We start from the raw sequence: 17,154 nt of genomic DNA, 5'->3' as shown, positions 1-17,154 counted from the left end.
ACAAGAGAGAGATCAGAATGAGTCTTGAATTAAACAAGTATATTTAACATACACAGCTTCAGCGTGGGGAAAAAAAAAAACCCAACAAAACAAAACTTTAATTCAGGAGGATATATACATAGTGGAGCACTATTGTACCCTTTATTTTCAAACTACTTGATTACCTTTCTAATAAACAACGTATTTTGCTGCCATATGTCTTCATTAATTTACACTATCTAATTGTAATAGTTCTGAAATACACAGTATAGGACAGACCAGTAAGCTATACAGAAAACAAGAAGGAACTGTGCTGTTGCCATTAAAAATTCCTAGTTTTCCTGTGATCATTACTATCGGCAGTAAATTTATCTTTAAATACATATCCCTTGGACTTTGGGACCCTTTTGGATCCCAAAGTCAAAAAGTGAATCACTGATCAAACTCGCAACATCTTTTAAGCAAGGGGAAATACCTTAAATGTAGACACCGGACCCACGTAAAGCAGAAATTAGTGTTGCCTCTTTAAAGGTGTATTAACACTGAAATACAATCCAGCACAACTGGCTGAGCATACCCCATGCCTACAAGCACACCTACCTTTTATTCGTAAGTGGGCCATAAGGTTAAACAACTACTTTTTTTTTTTTTTAAATAACTAACTACATATGCTGTCCACCACGTTTCTCACCATTTTCTTTTTTAACTACCTGTCTTTAACAGTATATTTACGTATCTCCGACAGGTGTAGAAAACAACATGAACGAAACCCGATTATCCAAAAATCAATCATGTGAGAAACCAAAACGCTCCCTGTTAAATATTCATTACTCAATAAATTTTCTCCAAGATCAAACAAAATCATCAGCCTCCCGGAGAAGCAAGCACGCTGTTAACAGTTTTCTTGTCGGCATCCTGAACCGGGTTTAGTAACAGCAGCGAGAAGAAGGAGGGGAAAAAAAAAAAAAAAATAAGGCGTAATTACATAAGGGACCTCGCCGGACACCGAGGGGGTGGCTGCGCCTCCGGGGAATGAAAGGTGCGGGTCGGGGTCTGGGCGAGCCCGTGGGGTGCGGGACCTCCCCTCGGTTCCACGGGATCCCCGCATCACGCGGGCTTTGCTGAGGAGGGGTTGGGGCGCGGGGTGGAGGGAGGCAAAAATTCACCCTGCTTCTCTGGTCCGGCCGAGGAGGGACGCGGGACAAACTCGGCCCGAACAACAGGAGACAACTGGTGGCGGGAGGTGGGGGAGGGAGCGGAGGGCGGCAGGACAGGGATCTGCGCCCCGCCGGTGCGGGGAGCGGGTGGGTGCGGGGCCGGGGGCGATCCTCGGGCGGAGGATCGCGATCCTCGGTGGCTGCCAAAACAGCCGCGGGGATAAAAGCCCCGCAACGCAAGGCCAGCCTGAAATTACTCATTTGAATGATGCAGCAAACGATGCGGGCGGGCGGGGGGCTGGTCCTCCCGTTGCCACTCTCCAGCCCTGATGAATAACGCACAGGTTTCCCTGCCGAAGAGAAAAGCTCCCTCTCCGCCACGCACGCAGCAATTAACAGCAACCTTCACCCCGCGAAACCTCCCCCGAAACACTCCCGCACGGCGGCAACTGCCGGGAGCACCACAGCGGGAACACCCCTGCCTCAGAGACCGGGTGTGTGTGTGCGGAAGGAGGGAGCAGCTGGGGAAGCCAAACCTCCCCGAAACCCGGTTCCCCCCCAATGCGAGGAGCGGCGGGAGGGCCGGCTGGCTGCCCAGCACGCTGCCAAAACACCCCCACCCCCCCGCCGCCCCGCCACCCGTGTCGGCAAACAGCACGCACGCATTTACCTTGGTCCGCCCGCCGTCCGTCAGTCGAGGATTCGAGGGAGAGAAGGAGAAAGGGAAGGGAAGGAGGAGGAGGAAGAGACAGAGAAATACAGAGAGCGAGAGGCGGCTGCTAATCCCCGTGTAGAACGACTTCCAGGAGCAGCAGCATGCGTGTGCGTGTGCGTGCCCGGAGTGGAAGCACAGCCCTCCTGGCTCTTACACCGAAGTACTGTCATGTGCGTATCTCGGTGTGTGTACCCATGGAGAGAATAAAAAAAAAAAAAAAAAAAAAAACGGACGGTGGGGGAGAGTAGTCAGTCACACGCCTGGCTGTGCACTGCTGGGGAGGGGGGAGAGGAGGAGGAGGAGCCCAGCGCTCTTCAGCCTAACCACCGGAGGAGCCGCTCGCTCCGCGGGCGGCCGGGCACCGCAAGCCGGCGGTGTGCAGCCCCGCAGCCCCGGCCCCACACGCCCGCCCTTCCCTTCTTCCCCTCCCGCTCCCAAGGACGCGCCCTCGGGAACGACCCCTCTGGGGGCTGCCTCAGCCTGGCGAGAAGCAGCTGGCAAAAGAAAAAAAAAAAAACAAAACGCAAATCATAGGCGTTTCTGCCCAAAAAGTGCCACCCGCGGGGATGCGGCCGCCGTGCCGAGCGGCCTCCGCGGGGGTCGGGGCTGCGGAGCCGGGGAGCGGAGGGGGCTGCCCGCAGCGTGGCGGGGCTAGGAGCGGGGGGACGCGGCGTTTGCCCGGGGATGCTGCTGCAGGCTGGGGCAAGGGCGTGACAGGCGCGCCTCCCCACCCACCCCCCAAGTATGCAGGTCGCCCCTGGTCCCCACGTGGGGGCTGTGGGTCGAGATGGTGCGCAGGGGCCCGCGTGGGGTGCGGGCGGGGCGTCTGTGAGAGCTGCAGATAGCGCTATAAATACATATATATATACACACACACATATATATACGCGTTTGCGAGTATTGGAACTGAGAACGCGGTGAAAGGCTGTGCCAGCCCCGGCGGCGGTGCAGACAGCCTGTACTCGCGTGTCCAGGCAGGTACACTCAAGTTTCAGCCACGGTCTATGACCTCCTAAAAGGTATCTGAACAGTGGTCTCAAGCTCAAATCAATCGTTTGCTAAACAGTAAATATTCTATCCGTCTTTTGGATACATAGCCACATAGATGCATAGAAATGAGATTTTGACATATGATTCATGGAAGAGCTAAAACAGAATGAGCAAATTATTCTTACAGTCCTAAATTTACTAGCAGGTCACACCAGCAAGTTTCAAGATGTGATTTCTCTAAGCCCCAAAGCAGGACGAGTTTGTGAGAAATGCCCTTGGTGTTTTACTCTTTGCACAAACTAAAAGTTAATCTCAGTAGTAGAAAAAAAAAGTTGATTAAAAGACAAGTATGAAAAAAAATTATGGTGGGGATATCAGGTGTACTGTTTATACTGATTTTCTGTTTCTTTGTAGTGAACAATGTAGACCTAATGTCTCAGAGGTAAAAGAAGGAGGAAAGGAAGAAGTGTTGTTGACATTTTTAATTACAAATGTAGGTGACATCTACAGGCTAGGTAGGCTGGGAAATTTGGATGACTGATAATTACATTAATTAGCAAGCTATCAAGCAATTGGGGAAAAAAAGTTGGTTAATCTTTTAAAAAATATTTGATGGGCTTTTTTTTTTAGTTGTAGAAATCACTGAAAAGAGTGTCCATCTTGTTAAGATTTAGCCGTTCGCAATAAAAAATATTTTGAGACTTCCCAGAAGTCTGGCAATAAAATAAAAAAAGACCAAATTTGTTGCTACTGAGTTGTATAAATCAAGTCAGTACGACATCGTTAAAAAAAAACCAAATTGCACCCCAAAGCCCTATGATTTGTTTGTTTGTTTGTATAAAATAAAGATACACATGCCCTTTTAGTTCTTTAACTGAAACACAGAAGCTGAATCTGAGCTAACTCCGGTAAGTAAGTACAGAGTTCGTTGTTTTTTTGTTTGTTTGTTTTGTATTTATACATACAGCAGTATCCTATGCAGTGTATTAGTTTATTTCTTAGCAAGAATTTTTGACTTGTCATCTTGAACTGTATTTTCAAGCTAGTTTCAAATCTGGCATAATCTGTTGCTTAAAATATGATGGTCTGTGAAGACCTCATAGTAGAATTTATGTAATCTTTCCTATGTAATTATGGGAAGATTTAGCCTGCCCTCCGTAGGCCTGCGAAGTCATAAAGCAGATTTAGTTGTGTTATGTGTGATAGTTCTATGAAAATATTTATACCAAATGGGTTGATTACATTGGTTAGTAGAACTAGATAGTCATGAAAACAGATAACATATTTTTAGGCTTCATATAAAATTCTAGAAAATGAAGTAGACCAAATTTCCTTTGAAGACTGAAGAGTAAGAAGGAAAGAGGGGACAATTTTGCATAGAATTATCCGACCTCAAAATAAAACCCAGCGTGGAGATTTTGTTCCTTTTTTTTTTAACTTGTGCTGCCTATTGTGAATCTGAACCATTTAATCAATTTTTCTGAATGCTCCTTTGCCTGGTTTAAGTCTGTCTGGGCCAAAAGGGTAGGGGAGGAAAGTCTTGTTATTAATTCTCTCCTGAACTGATCTGGAGGAATCTGCATCTTGGAGGAATAAGAAATTCAAGCTGCTTTACATAATGATGTAGGTGGTCTTCGTGGGCCACTAATTCAGTTGATTTTAGGGATAACACTTGTCTGTACTGGTAGTGCTGGTACTCATGGGTGTCTCAGAAGACATACAACTTGGAAGGGAGATTTCCAAGATGGGAGCAAAGATTCTTCACTGGGCTGTGCAAGAGATGGCACACATGAACAAAACTGAGGAGAGGGTTTCAGTAAGGACAGTGTGCAAATGTAGGTGGACAAGAAACAAATGAAGAAAGCAAAGCCTGGAAGAAAAATGTTCCAAAACAGTTTTCAGAACAGAAATAGTAGGAATCAGAAAGGAAACATTTTAAATGGCCTGGGGAGGTGGGATAGTTCAGCATTACTATTTTCAACCATCTGTATTTTATCAAATAACCCCCAAGTGCAAGTGTGGTTATTATATACTGTATTCCCAATTTTATCTCTTTCTTCTTGGAGGAAGTTCTCTTTGCTTTGATTGACTGTGAAAGAGGTCATCATATCGACTGTCATTACGATGTAATTAAACGTTATGCATGCTTACATGGACTTCTTCCACATGCTGACATTTACCAGGTTACAAATTTTTAAGAGTTTGCAAACACGGTCAGTTTTTGTCTGTCACTGCCCTCTACTGGAGAGAGGGCCAGAACCGCTCGATCAGGTCTTCGTACGATGCCTCAGAGCCCCTGCAACTGTTGGTGGTCCTCATTTGTGCGTGAATCACCTTTACATGACCAAAGCTTACAGGTGTGAACGTCTGGATGGTCAGCGTCCATAAGAAGACATCTTTTTCCCTGTGGGTTCAAATAAGTGATCATACCATTTGCTGTCTGCAGTTTGACACAGGCAAAATGATGACTAAGCGGTGGTTGAGATTTTAAGATACATGTTTTCCATTAACTTCTGGGGAAGAGGCATTGAAATTCATCACAGAGACACAGAAAATCTTGAGCCATGCTGCTTTGATAGTATTTGTCCGTAACTTTGTAGATAACCTCATCACCTTCCATATCTAAATCCTTGGGCCCACTCTCCGTTGCATTACAGAAAGATTGCCCTCCATCCTATTTCCTCCTCTGACCTTTCATGCCTCTGTGCTTACCTTTCACTGTCTATATCAATACCATCAGAGTACCATATTTTAGTTATATTGCATTTTCATTTTCCTTGCAGACTGGACATTAGCAGAACAACTGGAACGTGGAGAGCACAGCAATGATATCCTCCCAGTTCCGTGGTGTCTCTTTCCTCCACCTACTGTCACAACAACTCAGACAGATCGAGAGCAGTTTCTGTTGGAATGCACTGTTTTCCAGTTGGGTGGGCACATGCATCGCCAAGGCACACTGAGAGCTGGGAAAGATGAGACCAGCTCAGAGTGCACAGTAAAGAAAGTTCACCATCAAGCTCAAAATATGTCTTCTACACAGTAGAAGCTAGGAGTTTCTCTGATAGTTTTTAACTTCACCACATCTAGGTCGGATTTACAAAGATGAAGATCACATGTGTGCTCTTCTCATTCCCTTCCAGCATCAGCTATTGCTTCCAGGCAAGGAGGCATTGTGAGGGTGGCTGTAGGAGTATGAGGGTGGCTGTAAGAGTATCTTCAACGTGGGCAGAAGCTCTGGTGGCTTCTACCCCTAATTTGATTAATGGCAGAGCCATATAACCTAAAACTCTGCTTTCTCCTCCCCCTCTGAGTACCCTGAAGCAGACACCTGCCTAGAAAATTTTATTTGAAATATTTTAACTTTCCTAATACTATAAATGTCTTTTACTGCAAAGGGCTGGTATCTGCCACACTCATTGTAGGTCTGTTTGTCATAGTTTATTGGGTTGCGCTGAAGACACCTCTCCTGGGTGGATGAATTGTGTGGGCTGCCTCATTTCATGTTACCTAATTATTTGCTATAAAACACACTTCAGGAAATTCATTTCCCTGGCCTAATGGATAACATGGAGGAATTAATAGGGCATGGAGTAGAGCAGTTGTTCCCAATAAGTGACTCCTAAATGACAGATGCCCTCCAAGGAAAAGGTGAGTATGTATCAACTCACCTTGTAGAACCACACTGACTGTTGACTGGTCAATTAAAGATGGATGATAAGAAGGCCTGGTGAGCCGCTGGTGACTTATCCAGAAAAATGGGGTATGAGCAGCAAGTAATCCAAATACAAGGTCAGTTCAGTATAACTACTTAATACAGAGAAAAAAAAAAATCTTCAAGTTTAGCATGGCTTTACAATTGATACATATTCTTTTATGATTTAGAACAAGTACTTTGTTAAAGGTATTATTCTTGTGATCTTTAGGCTATCAAACACATACTTCTGCAAAACCTGTGAGTTTCAGCCTCTGTCAGGAAATAAGTCAGAAGTTGTCTTGAGAAGCTTCTCATCACAGTCTCTGATTCAGAAGATGTAAAATAGAAGATTTGAGAATGACATTTTGCCTCCCACCCCTCTCCCCCCCCGCCCAAATCTTTGTTCAGTATTAGAAACAAGAAAGTTGATGTGATTTTCAGATATCAGGATGTATTTCAGCATTCAGAAATGTTCTGAATAAGTATAGAGAGGGGGAAAAAATCAGTTTGAAGCAATAAACCTACGAAATTCCCTCAGTAGAATGAGAATACTTTTTCAGATACTGAGATATGGCAAAGCCTTGAGAGAATGGCAAAGTGCAAATCAGTTTGTGAACGTCTGCATCAAGTCGGTATATTAAATTTTTTAATTAAGAAGCGCTATAATAACTTATGATTTCATGGTTTTTTAAGTATGAGCACATAATTCTAAAGTGGAGTGCAACACAACCATAGGAGTATTTTTGCTCCTTTTGATAGAAAATTGGGGAAGCCGGGAAGGCTTTATAAGAACTTTATATGAATGAGAAGACTAACAATCATGTAAAAAAATTGTCTCTCACTCAGGATTTTAAGTGAGGTATTTTTAGATAAAAATGATATTTTGTATCTGCATTAATTCCTGAACAGGCAGCACAAATAGCACAAAGCAATCAGAGCTAGCTGAAAGCTACCATGACTAGTTTGTACAGAAACCACTATTCTCTACTGTGTGAGCCAGGATTACTCCTTTCTTACAACAGCTAACAGTGGAAGATACTACTTCTCTGCCCAGACCATCAAAGAGGCCACAGCACTCAACTGAGATCACGGCTTCACTTTCCTAGGGATGCTATCAGTTCAAACATTGTTGAAGACAAAAGACAGTTGAAAGCAGTCTGTTTCATAAATAATTAATAATTTAGTCACATACAGCATTACAGAATTACAGAATTATTATCAAGATTGGAAAAGACCTAAAAGATCATCCAGTCCAACCATCACCAATACTTCTCAGCTAAATCATATCCCTCAACACAACATCCAAACGTTTCTTGAACACCCCCATGGTTGGTGACTCCACCACCTCCCTGGGCAGTGCATTCCAGTGCCTGACTACCCTTTCCGAGAAGTAATATTTCCTAATGGCCAGCCTGAATCTCCCCTGGCGCAGCTTGAAACCATTGCCTCTAGTTCTATCACTGTCTACACGAGAGAAAAGGCCGACCCCTAGCTCACTACAACCTCCCTTCAGGAAGTTATAGAGAGCTATAAGATCTCCCCTGAGCCTCCTCTTCTCCAGACTGAACAATCCCAGCTCCCTCAGCCGCTCCTCATAAGGCCTGTGCTCCAGACCCCTCACCAGCTTCGTAGCCCTCCTCTGAACGCGTTCCAGGGCCTCAATGTCTTTCTTGCAGTGAGGGGCCCAAAACTCAACACAGTACTCGAGGTGCGGCCTCACCAGTGCCGAGTACAGGGGGACAATTACCTCCCTGTTCCTGCTAGTAACACTGTTTTTGATGCAAGCCAGGATGCCGTTGGCCCTCCTGGCCACCCGGGCACACTGTCGGCTCATGCTCAGCCGAGCATCAATCAGTACCCCCAGGTCCGTTTCCTCCACACAGTCCTCCAGCCACTCCGCCCCAAGCCTATAGCGCTGCCTGGGGTTGTTGTGGCCGAAGTGCAGGACTCGGCATTTGGTCTTGTTGAACCTCACCCCATTGGCTTCAGCCCATCTCTCCAGCCTGTCCAGATCCCTCTGGAGGGCCTCGCTACCCCCAGGCAGATCCACACTCCCAGCCAATTTGGTGTCATCTGCGAACTTACTGAGGGTGCACTCAATGCCCTCATCCAGATCATCAATAAAGATATTGAAGAGGACAGGCCCCAGCACCGACCCCTGGGGAACACCACTTGTGACCGGTAGCCAGCTGGATTTAACTCCATTCACCACCACTCTTTGAGCCCAGCCCTCCAGCCAGCTCCTTACCCAGCCAAGAGTGTACCCATCCAAGCCATGGGCTGCCAGCTTCTGCAGGAGAATACCGTGGGAGACAGTGTCAAAGGCCTTGCTGAAGTCCAGGTAGACCACATCAACAGCCTTTCCCTCATCCAGCAGATGGGTCACTTGATCATAAAAGGAGATCAGGTTGGTCAAACAGGACCTGCCCTTCATGAACCCATGCTGGCTAGGCCTGATCCCTCGGCCATCCTGCACATGCCACATGATCTCCCTCAAGACTATCTGTTCCATAACCTTCCCTGTAACCGAGGTCAGGCTAATGGGGAAGGTTATGGAGGCATGATGGGAAAAAGAAAACCTATTACTTCCATTTGGCAGGTGGAAAGTTGAGTAGCAATAGAAGCAGAAACAAGAGGTGGACTCCTATATTCTGATTTTATATTTTAAGGGTAAGATTATAATTTGCATCTAGTTTGGGCTGGTTTAGCCAACAAAAGATTTTTACAATGAAGGCCTTCACACTAGGCACTGATGTCCTGGAAAGAAGAGTCCTAAGAACATTCAACAGGGCTTTCTGATGTGAGAACAGACTCCCTCCCTCTTTAAATGTCTGGATGTAAAAGAGTGATAGCTAGATTTGTCCAGATTTACTGTTGTGCAATAATCTCGTAGTTTATACTGAAATGGAGGCAGGGAGATGGAAGTTGTCTGCCTTCTTATTAAGTCTGTCCCAGAGTGAGAGGAATTGAGCATAAAATGTGCATTAGAGCAGAAGGAAAGACATACAAAGCTTTAGAGATGGGATTGATTTTTCTGAGGTTTTTTTTTTTTTTTGCATTATGGGAAAAGGAGGCAACAATTTGATTTGTTAACCATTTTTCACCATCCTTTCATATGAATCCCACTAAATCAAGTAGTAAGCACTACACAACTGTCAAAAGGTCCCAGTATTCAAGATTAAACCCACATTTTTATAACATGCTCAATTGTTTTCCACTTTGTGCCTGGAAGATATGCTGATATCTCACAGTTAGGGTGTTTCTGAGGAGAGTTTTTAACGGGAACTTCTAACAGAGTTAGACTCCAAAAAGACCGATAATTAAGACTTACATCAATAAAGGTGTCAGTCAAGCATGGGAAAAGAATTATTTTAAGGCACAATAAAGAGCTGATAACGTCAATGAAGGTAGCATACATGGATATTTCAGGCTTGTTTCTCCTCTCATGTAAGTCAACAGGGGGTTTATGATGAAGGTAGCAGCAGAGTAGGATAATAAAATACCTTAGCAGATTAAAGGAAATACTGTTTCCTATTTTCCATCCAAAATCTGTAAAGTACCCAAACCTGACATGTGTATAACAGTTACAGTGTAATTATAATTAAGCATCATCTTTCATAGAGGTTCTGTATGAGAACATGTTCCAACATACTGTTTTCTCAAGAACAGAAAAATTTCAGGTAATGGTACAACTCTACAGCTGTTCACAAAACAAAGCCCTGGTATGGAAAGCCATGCTAAAATTTTGGATTAATATTAGCAATTTGGGAAGTGAGTGTTTCGCAGACCTCTTGAAATCCCCAGACTTTAGCATTTCATCAGCTGTATTCTACCTGCACTATTCCAGAGAAGACCTTTCTTGTTAAAGCAGGCATATATACTTCCTGCTGTTACAAGAGTTATGAAAAATCATGCACATTTCTTTCAAAAGTTCTCTTTTAATGAGTATGGAAAAAAAGTGTGTATGGACAACAAGGGACTCTCTTCTGCATTTTCTACAGCAGTTTCTGCCAGGCATTTGTGGAGTTTTGTACCTCTCGGAAGTAGGGAGGAGAGTTTATTCAGCATGCTTGGCTTATCACCAGAAAGTCAGCAGCTGTTGAACGGCGCTGCCCTTGTCCCCATAAATAGTGTAACGACAGCATCCTTTCCCATTCCTAGCAGCCATCCAGTATTAGTTCAGTCAGTGTACTTCTGCTATTGCGCACTTACTTCCAAACAGCTGAAGCAGCCTTTTAAACTCACCCCCCTCCCCCCGATTTTTAATATATGAGGGAAGTGTTGTAGTTCAGCCTCAATGGGGACCAGACTACGCAGTCTCTCTCTCATTCCCCCCACTCTCCGAGAGAATAGGAGGAGATTTGACAAACAAAAGAAAACCAGAAAAAAAAACCAAACACATGGGTTGAGATTGAACAAAAAGTAAATTTAACAGTAATGACAGAAGAAAACAAGAGAGTGATGGAACACCAATACAGTATAATAGCTCACAACAGATCTCCACATCCAGTCTCTTCCAAGCAGCAGGGAGCCTCCCTTCAGCACCCTCCTCACTTATATACTGAGCATGATGTCAGATGGGATGGAATAGCCCTTTGGCTAATTTGGGTAAATTAACCCCAGCTGTTAGCTAATTAGTTAACTATCCCAGCCATAGGGGCTACCAGCTTCAGTTCTCCACCCAGCTCAGGTAAATATTAACTCTATCCTGGCCAGAACCAGGACAGAAGAGACAAGTTTTATAATTCCTATAAAAGGAAATCTTTATGAGCTTCTTCCATTCCGGCAGAGAGCTACCAGCTCTCCAGAAATTTTTGTTTTCTAATCTGTAATTAGTCTTGGGTTGAGCTAGCAATCTTGGAAATCTGCAAGTGCCTGTAAAGTGCTGTGCAGCTCAGCATATTTTATAAAGTTGTTTAGAGGCCGCAATAAAGTATACCTGACAGCATTATCATCTAAATCATTCCTGCACAACAGAGCTCCAACACCAAAAGCTTTGATCTGACCCAGTAACATTTCATTCCTAGAAGCTTGTAAATAAAAACCCCAATTTGCCCCTTTTTTAATACCCATTAAATTTTATTTTAACATTAAAATGGCATTCAGTGAAGGACAGCAAACTGCTGTGAATAAATCACCGTGCATACACAATGCAGCATCTCTGAAGGCAGAAACCCTTAGCAAAAGCAAGGCTAGCAAATTGCGCAGTGCCCCACACCATGGTGTAAGGGAAAAGAGTTTGGCCAATGACAAGCAGATTCCTCAACTTATGAAAAATGCCACAGTACAGCATAGTCAGCAAATTGGTGATTAGTTATACCTTGGGGAAGACCTTCTGCCATGTAGCTTCTCTGTGCTGCTCCAGTGACACAGAGAGGTCATAAAGCTGATATAATTGACTACCATGGAGGGAAGCTGAAGGCAAGAAAAAGTGCTGTTTTGAACTTGTTCATAAAGGAATCACATCATGTAATATTTGATAATTAAATGCACTGCTGTGATCGAGAGGATCCAGAACCAGGATGATGAGAGATCAACAAAAGGGACAGAATATTTTAAGCATGGGTAAAATGTCAAAGACAGTACTACCCACAGCAGGTAAATTATTCTCCATACTTCCTCCATTTATTTATTCAAACAGTTTTTTAAACTGCCATCCTTGAAAACTGAAGCCGAGGTTGAAAATCAGGTGTTGTACTTTCTGCATGATAGGAAGGATAGTACGTCTCAGGAGTATGCCATTGACTTGGTACTTAATAACGTTACCCTTTAAGCCACGTATAAACCAGTTCTATCTGTCACTGATACATTGTTTCTGTAGAGTTAACAAGAATAAGAAGTGTTAATATATGATCTTTAAAAAGAATAATAGTTACAGTTTTGAAGAAGGAATTCTTGTGTAAAAAAAAAGTGCCGTTGTTTTAATTGTATCATATTTCATTTTCTGCCATAAATGCAGTGAAAAATAGGCCTGGGAAACGAACGGAGGAAGTTTTACGTGGAAGAAGGTGAGATAAAATGTCTCACAATTTCCTTAAAGTTGCCAGTCTGACCTGTTACTTCATCTGTACTAGGTTTCTGTTAATCTCTGGAACAGACTCCTGAGGGAAACTGTGAAAGTCCCATTTCTTCATCTTTAAATACTCTTTTAGAGAAGGCACTTGAGATTATACTCTTGTTCTGCCAAAGCAGGTAAATAGGTCTGTTCCAACATAAAGATGGTTTTGGTATTGATTTTCGTGCATATTTAAATGGATAAATTTGCAGCCTTAAAATAAAGGGGTAAATACTAGAGATTGCTAAATGCTGTTATCAATATCTCTGGGATAGATGGGCATGGTGTTACTCCTTCCCAATAATTTAGTACTTTATTTTCTCCCTACAATCTGCTTATCATCCCGTGTTCTTTAATGGAAAGTAGCAGACTATAGCAACCACCAACAAGCCATCTTTAAACTGTTCATCAGAGGTGTTCTAAATCCCCTGGGCGACTTTGAACACAGGACCAACAACCATACTCTCACTTTCACTGACAGAAGCAAGTGATGCCTACTCGAAGTAAAGAGTTTCATCCAGGGATGAAATTCATACAGTTTAAAGTCAAAAGAGCTGGTAAAGTGGTCTCCTATTTATCACCCTGGTTTCTCTATACAAGGTCTAATAATTTTATTTACTTTTTTAAAAAAATCAACCTAGCCTGAAATGGGCTCAGAAAACGAATTATTCTTCTCCTTTTCCATGAAAAAAAAACCTAATCTAACCAGCATCAGATAAACCATCTTTGAATAGTTACAACCCAGTATCAGACTGGGCTCATAGAGGAGTTAGCCAAAGGCCAATTACAAGCTGATCTAGCTAAAGCCAGTGTATTCTGGACCTAGGACAATCTGGATTTAGGCCAAGACCTAGGACGGAAAGAGCTTTACTGGATGATGAATTATCTCCTTCTGTCAGCAGACAGTAGAAAGACATACATTCTCATCCTCCTGGAATTACACACCGTAAGATAAGATAACAAACGCCACTTAAAGGTAGCACGAATCCTGAGAAATATATTCTCAATTGCTTATGATGCAGTGCCTGCTTATTTTCTAACATTTCTGTGAACATAATAAGGACTATATATTGCAAATATTTCATCCCTCTGCATTCCACATAACCAAAACAGCTCTCTGCACATAAAGAGTGCACCCCAATATAGCAGTTGGCTTTCAAGAAAAGAGATCATTCAATATTCATATTGTTTTAGTGCCTAGGCACCATGGTCGGGATGATCAGTTCTCCTGTGCCAAGTGTTTTGCAAACACAGAACAAAAGAGTATCTTTCAGAGAGCTAACAGAGCGAGAACAAGACTGGAGACAGAAGATGCGCGCAGACAAATAGGAGAGTGCGAAGAAAGAATGAGGTTGAAGCTAGCCAAGGTAACAAAAGCCCAGCTCTGCAATGAGCTGTATACCGGAGTGGAAAGACTGCAGGCTTAAGGTCAACTTATTCACTCAGCTAATAGAAGACTCTTTTCATGTCAGACACGTAAGTAATATTGTCGTTGAGAATTTGTTAACCGGGTTCAGGGCATGTGTTCTAAATGCTTCTAAATATAGGTGAAAACATCCAGAATTCACTTAGAAAGTGCATTTATAAAATGCATTGTGTGGAAAGGTGTCAAAAACTCTTGCATTTCAGGATTTTCTCTATATTGAACAAGACTTTGATCTGGGTAAGTGACTGGGTAAAAGTTCAACCAGCTGATTGCTCTGAAAATTTGACATCATCCATGTGTCCAAAAAAAGTTGCAGCAAGAGTCATGGACAGTCACGCTTTGTAAAACAGATCTAAACACAAGAACAAGGCCAATTAGTTTTAAAAGTTAAGGACATGCTAGCAGTGCAATAGAAGTTAATCGTAATTAATGTTCTCATACGTTTTTACAGGCATCTCATTAATCAAGTCTAAAGCAAAGAGAAAGTGGTATATATGGCCAAATTTATCCTTCTCCAGAAAGGTTTTCCCAGAGGGGCTCACATATTTTGGGAGGGAACTCTCTACATCTTCAAACGTTTCAGCAGTATGTCATATCTGTGATGGCGAAGGTGAAAACTGTACACAGGGCATACTCAAGAGTAGGACTCTTAGGCAGGAGATAGTAGGACAGGGAGAAAAGTTGTGTAAGATTTAAAAAGTAACCTTGTTGCCCTAAGCTGAGGTGCTTTCTTCATACCCTTCGTAAAATGACAAAATCATTTTTCTGTGTGATAAAGGAATGCTTTCTTTATACACTGACGCATGTACAAGTCTCACTCCTAGGTTGGTATAAGCAGAATACAACTCGTAAGGTCCCATTATTCCTCTGAGAATTGGAAGGTCTGAGCACCCAGTGCTCCCCAGTCCCAGATGTGGGTTGTCAGTGCAGTGACAGCCAGCAAGGTTACTCCTGAGGATAAGGTGGAACACGCACATAAACATTTATAGAATTATGGTTTTGGCCTCTGTCCTGGAGCATATGCTCACAATTTAGTGTTTACAGTTTTAAATACTGCCCTCTGAGAAGCTCCTTGTACCACTGTTCAAAACGCAGTTCATCAACTTGCCATCCCTGGCTGGCTTCACTGATGCTTTGTTAGCTGTATTTTCTCTTAGACAAGAGTGGCTATCCTTCTATCAAGAGGCTGTGTCAAAAGAAGGGAATAAACACCCTTTTAAGTGCTAAACCTTGAACTTTTACTGCTGTTAAAACAATTTCTGTGGGTGTTATTGACTTTCATGTGGTGAACAAATAGGTGAAATAAAATGAAAGTAGGAATTTAATAAATACATATTTCTTAAGTGATTCTGGACACATGCACATACTTTATGAAACAAAATGGAACAGTCTTTTCACCATATGTTTAGACAATAGCTAATACTCGAGGCTCCTGCCTCATAACTAGAGTTTCTTGGTGCTTAGCTAACTTAACATTAAATTTAATCCTTCTCCCCACCTAAGCAACTTATTCATAAAGCTTAGTATGTACTTTTCAGCCTCCACAGTGTCATGTCTATGGCCCAGGCTGGATCCTGCTGCAGAACATCTTAATCCAGAGGTGCTCAGCAGGTGACTGGAGCTGCCACCTCCATGGCAGAAAGGTGCCAAGTTTACCCAACATGAGGCTGATTGCTCCAGGGAGCTGTCGGAAGGTGCTGAATTGGCCAGAGAGGAAGAATTGCAGTTCTTTTTACTGGCAATAACTGGTCCGCTGCCATGTCAAGACTGCAAGGTCTGCTCTTCCATACCTATATGAACACAACCAGGGCCAAAAAAAACCTTAAACTGGTCTTTCTAGCAGTAAGCCGATACTGAAAGAGGAGAAAATTATGGTTTCTGCTTTGAAATCTTGCAAAATATATCATATTCCATTCACTTAGACTTTCTAAAATCTAAGCAGTTAGACTGCTAAAGTACTAAATACTACAGTACTGAAGCAATGTAAAGCCCTAAGATTCTATACAGACACATGAAGTCCCTCACCAAAGCCCATACCTTCTTCTGAAACAGAACACTTTGATATTAAATTTAAAACTCCTGACCTATTTAGTTGTTTTATAAAGAAAGAATTTATGTCCTCAGAAGAGGTAAAAGTTCTGTATGAAGAACTTCAGGGTCTGTTCTAATCTTTTTCATTTTTAGTTCTACCAGCTAGCTCTCACCCAAACCTCAGTCTCTGTCAAACCCTGGGTCTTTCATTACGCTGCATTTGCTGGAGCAACAGAGATGGAGAATAGTTATGCATGATGGGCAAGCAGGTAGCAATGCTTGAATTTATGTATGTCAAAAATATTCTATTCAAGAAAAAAAAAATATACAGCAGAACTTAAGAAAGGGAGATACAGAGAGAAAGAGAAACAATATCATTAATATAGTTTCTTAAGGACAGATTTATTTTTTTTTTACTGTAGTGAAGGACATGATTCCTAACACCAATGACCTTGCACAATTGTTTTTTATAACTAACAGGAGCACAGAGAATAAAAGTGGGAGTCCTATTATAGAATTATTTAACAAATCATCCTGTGTGATATTTCTGTAGTTCCTTGTTCTACTGAACAAAGAGTGCTAAATCATTTTAATAGTCTTTGCAATGTGTGAAAATAAACAGGCAAGAATTATTCAATAATTCATTTAAGTTATAGTCAATAAACACAGAGGAAGAGCATATGTTAAAAATGTCTTTGTGTTTGTGTAGCAAAGATGTAGCCTTATGATTGACTTGTATTTTGAGAAATTCACACTGCTAATGTCAAAAAAGCGTTTTCCCCAGAACAGTTTTGCTGTTCAGCCAATAGTATATACCCTAGTACACTGTGTTTGAAAGCAAATTTAGTAGATCCATGCAAATAGAAGCAAGGGCAATCAGGGATAATTTAGAAGAGTCATCAAAGATCATTTTTGTAGTTTATTGGGACCTCTCTATTCAAGGTAGGTGAGTGATGCATATTCACCAGGTACAGAAAACCAATAGGTTAAAACCAGCACTGTAAATCATTCAGAGGCTAATAGCGTTCCCTGATTCTGTAAATAGCTACAAAAAGGCATGTAATTTCCTCTGTGTTTTTTTTTTCAAATCAAGCACAGGGAGTAAGT

At 42.5% G+C, this 17,154-nt stretch overlaps 1 protein-coding gene across 1 annotated transcript in view; it reads right to left on the bottom strand.

Moving 5' to 3' along the window:
- DLGAP1 (DLG associated protein 1) overlaps window positions 1-2,047 on the bottom strand; it is a 423,051-nt gene extending 421,004 nt beyond the window's left edge. The window contains exon 1 of the mRNA XM_086740672.1: window positions 1,807-2,047. The gene's annotated coding sequence lies outside the window, so the exon portion shown is untranslated. The remainder of the gene's footprint in view (window positions 1-1,806) is intronic.
- Between the last annotated feature and the right edge of the window lie 15,107 nt (window positions 2,048-17,154).

The sequence above is a fragment of the Chlamydotis macqueenii genome, chromosome 2 (assembly GCF_036417535.1).
Source record: "Chlamydotis macqueenii isolate bChlMac1 chromosome 2, bChlMac1.mat, whole genome shotgun sequence".
Lineage (NCBI taxonomy): Eukaryota > Metazoa > Chordata > Aves > Otidiformes > Otididae > Chlamydotis > Chlamydotis macqueenii.
The sequence above is the reverse complement of the archived record's forward strand: the minus strand, read 5'-3'. Positions and strand labels throughout refer to the sequence as shown.